Source organism: Eulemur rufifrons, unplaced genomic scaffold (genome assembly GCF_041146395.1).
Source record: "Eulemur rufifrons isolate Redbay unplaced genomic scaffold, OSU_ERuf_1 scaffold_243, whole genome shotgun sequence".
Taxonomy (NCBI): Eukaryota; Metazoa; Chordata; class Mammalia; order Primates; family Lemuridae; genus Eulemur; species Eulemur rufifrons.
Genome location: NW_027183025.1, coordinates 82,501 through 86,662, shown reverse-complemented (window position 1 = coordinate 86,662; position 4,162 = coordinate 82,501). Strand labels below are relative to the sequence as shown.

The 4,162-nt window shown below is 57.0% G+C and overlaps 1 pseudogene; it reads left to right on the top strand.

The window, feature by feature from the left end:
- The first annotated feature begins 3,077 nt into the window (after positions 1-3,077).
- Positions 3,078-3,169, top strand: LOC138379979 (small nucleolar RNA U13; annotated as a pseudogene).
- Positions 3,170-4,162: the final 993 nt, after the last annotated feature.

The following is a 4,162-nucleotide window of genomic DNA, read 5'->3' as shown; positions in this document are numbered from 1 at the left end:
GGGGGTGGGGCGCACAGTGGGTGGCCCGGCCAGCTCCCCTTCCGCCTCGGAGCGGATCGGATCATCTGGAACTTTATCCAGAGAGGAGAGAGTGCCCCTGGGTGTGTGCTAGAAGCCGGAGGGTTGGGGCAGGGACCTACCCAAGAGAGAAGTAGAGTACAGGGAGTTTCAGAGTTGACCCACTCACGATCTCGCCCTGGTCAATACAAGAGTGGCAATATCTGTCACCGTGGAATGAACACTTGGTACCGAAGACCTTTGTCTATGCTGGCCCCCCTATGCCTAGGGGGGGCATGTGGCCAGAATCTGACATCCTAAACGTCTTCGTAGAAAGAATTTGGGGGCGGGGGTGGGGGAGAGAGACAGAAATAGAAAAGAAAGGGGGAAAGAAATGGCTGCCACAAAACTATCAGAACAGATAAGCGACCGATAGGGCCTATCTGGTTAAGTTCTTTCCCTACCCAGAGAACGGTGGACACAGAGAGTCAGGGATAGAATTTCACGCTCGGCACTGTCTCTCGTGGCAGCGGGAAGGTGGAGGGTGGCTGAGGGTTCTATGCTCCTTTATCACACACCGTCAGGTAGGTCAGGTAAAATTGAGGACAGATTTCCAGTGTTTCGAGAAAGGAAGAGCACTCGTGCAGGCCATCTATCTGTACGTGGGAGAGTGTCCCCGAAAAGTGGCTTTCAGTGCCGGGATGTGCCTAGGCCAAGAAGGTTACACGATCCTGAGTGAGAATGGTCCGTCCCATAGAGTCAGTCGGTAGGAGGCCACCGGTCGAGACGGAACTGCCCCCCCTCCCACCCGCCCCCGCCCCACAGAGCAGACAGACTCAGAATGGAGTCACTCGGTGCCAGTGCCCTGCCCGGGTGCCCCATCATTCAACCGAACTGGGAAACAGGTGGGCTTTCCGACCCTCGGGAGGGAGCTTCACGGCGGGCGGACAGATCAGAAGGGGCCCGGCTCCCTTGAGCGGGCAGGCTGGGGACGGTCGGTGGGGTCTCTTGACAGGAGGCACCACGGAACCCTTGAGGCAATGTCGGGGGGCACCTATGTTGCGGTCCAAAGCTAGCGTCTGAGAAGTCGTCCCGAAAGCATGATGGCGTCAACAAGTCCCCTCCGTTCAAGAAACGAGATTCATTTCTAGAGGAGGGCCACCCACGCGGGAGAACCGTAGGCTTCCTGTGGACATTCTCTTCAAAAGGCAATTCACTCAGCGGAGTGAAAATCGGAAAAATCGCTGTCCTCTGACGCAGCTGCAGAGAAAAGATGGCACCAAAATCAATGAAACACACACATACACACACAAACACACCTCCTCCCATCTGAACGAGCACTCCGGACGGTCACATAGGGAGAGCGACGGGCTCTCTTCCCACCCTGTGGTTCTCTACCTTTCGTTGCGGTTTTTTCCCTCAGTGGATAGAGGAGGAGACACAGGGGGCTCAGCCGGCATGCGAGTGGGTTTATCATCCTCTGTGAGTATCAACACGCGACACCACCTAAGTGAAGGAACACACCGGTGTTTCATGTCATGTGGCTCAATGCCTGGCAGATACGAGCCTTTGCAGGCCTCCTCGTGATCGACAGGACGTCGCCTTGGACACGGACACATCTTGTCCCTCCCTCCCGAGGCGATAGGCGGTTCCGTACCTCCTCGGGGCCAGGGCACAGTCTGCCTAGGCACCTACAACACGTGTGGCAACAGCCTCGATGGCTCTGCCATGAGAACGAACTCCCGTGGCACGGGGGTGGGGCGAGGGGGGGGGGGTCGGGTGCTGAAGAATTCAGCTGAGTGAAGGAATGCCACGGGATTCAGAGTGCCATCGGTGGGCTGAGAGGCGAGCAGGGCGGGCTTTGAAAGGGTAACATTCTCCCTGCCTTCCGTCTGTCTGTGAATACAGAACGTACACGCCAGGCGGGGTGGCTCACGCCTGTAATCCTAGCACTCTGGGAGGTAGAGGCGGGTGGATCGCTCAAGGTCGGGAGTTCGAGACCAGCCTGAGCAAGAGCGAGACCCCCATCTCTACTAAAAATAGAAAGAAACTATATATCTAAAAATATATACAGAAACAGTATCTAAAAATATATACAGAAAAATATTAGCCGGGCACGGTGGCGCATGCCTGTAGTCCCAGGTACTCGGGAGGCTGGGGCAGTAGGATCGCTTGAGCCCAGGAGTTTGAGGTTGCTGTGAGCTAGGCTGACGCCACGGCACTCTAGTCTGGGCAACAGAGTGAGACTCTGTTTAAAAAAAAAAAAAAAAAAAAAATATATATATATATATATATATATATATATACACACACACACACACACACACACACACGTATATCCAATTAGCTGGGCATGCTGGCACATGCCTGTAATCCCAGCTACTCGGGAGGCTGAGGCAGTCTGATCGCTTGAGCCCAGGAGTTTGAGATTGCTGTGAGCTAGGCTGACGCCATGGCACTCTAGCCAGGGCAACAGAACGAGAGACTCTGTCAGAAAGAAAAGAAGAGCGAGAGCGAGAGAGCGAGAGAAAGAAAGAAAGGAAGGGAGAGAAAGGAAAGAGAAGGAAGGGGGGGAGAGAGAGAGAGAGAGAGAGAGAGAGAGAGAGAGGAGAAAACTATTAAAAAATTCGGGACCAGATCCATCGGTCGGTACTCAGAAGCGTGACGATCGGGTGTTCCCGAGCACGTGTGAGATGTGTCTTCTCCCTGACGCCGCGTTTCCTCCACACACACATCACCCATCTGCCATGGAAAAAAAGCAACAAAAAGAGAGAAAGAGATTAAGAAGGGAAAATGGAAACAGGGCAAAAGAGGAAGAAAGAAAGAAATTTCGAAAAAAAGAGACCAAAGTCACAGCGAGAAGGAAGAATACTGAGCCCAGAGCGACACCTAGTGACCACACCGTCACAAGCACCTAGGGCCCCAATTCGCCAGAGACATCTGGTGGACCCCAGAGCAACATGTGGTCGACCCGGGGCCATGGCGTCTGCAGCCGATTCCCAGGCGGGCACACGAGCCCGGGGAAACTCATTCTCAGCGCGGGGAGGAGGGGAGGGGAAATAATAGCAAAGTCACACCAGATCCCTTTCTAGTTCATAAACGTGTTGATTGCGTGTTCACGAGCACGTGTGAGAAGGGCCTCCTGGTGTGTCGGCACGTCACCCGCGTGACGTGAAACCATGAATCCGGGGGGGGGGGGGGAGCGGAAAGGCGCGCAGGAAAAGGCAAAGAGAGAATAGATAAAATGAAAGGACCAAAAAGAAAGTCACACAGCAGGGTAGGGGAGTGAGAGCAAGTCGAGAGACTGCAGACAGAAACTCCGAGAGGAGAGGAATGCTCCGGAGCGCCCCTCGCCCCGCGCGAGAAGAATACCGATCGCAGGGTGACCCCTAGGGGCAGCGAGGCCAGAGAGACCAAATCCGTCCCGAAGCCTCCCTGTCAGGATGACAACCACAGACCAGACATCTGGTCAACCACCCAAGGACCAGACATCTGGTCAACCAGCGAACCCATGCGGAGGCCGCATGCAGCAGCGACATCTGTTCGACCACTCAGGGTGCTCCCTGCCGGGAGGGTGTGTCTCTATGTGTGTGTGTCCGGGGGGGGGGGGGAGATTGCGATGAAAGTCACGCCAGGTCCCGGGATAGTTCGTGAGCGTGATAATTGCGTGTGTGTGGAGAAAAAACGGGGCGGGGCGATAGGGAGTAAAGAAAGGAGGAGCGGGCGAGCGGAGGGGTGGGGAAGGAGAGGGAGTCGAGAAGCCCGCAACCGCAGCGCCTCCTGGCGGTGATGCCCCTCCATAGCATCGATGGGGCCAGCCCCGCAGAGACTAAGTGCGACAGGACATCTGGTCAACCCCAAGGACCATGGGATCCCGGCACGAAACCGGCGGAGGACGAGGACGAGGAGGAGGAGGAGGAGGAGGAGGAGGAGGAGGAGGAGGAGGAGGAGGAGGAGGAGGAGGAGGAGGGCTAGGCGGCGGTGGCGGCGGGCTAGGCGGCGGCGGCGGCGGCGGGCTAGGCGGCGGAGGGGGGCTAAGCGTCGGCGGGCTAGGCGTCGGCGGCGGGCTAGGCGTCGGCGGGCTAGGCGGCGGAGGCAGGCTAGGCGTCGGCGGCGGGCTAGGCGTCGGCGGGCTAGGCGGCGGAGGCAGGCTAGGCGTCGGCGG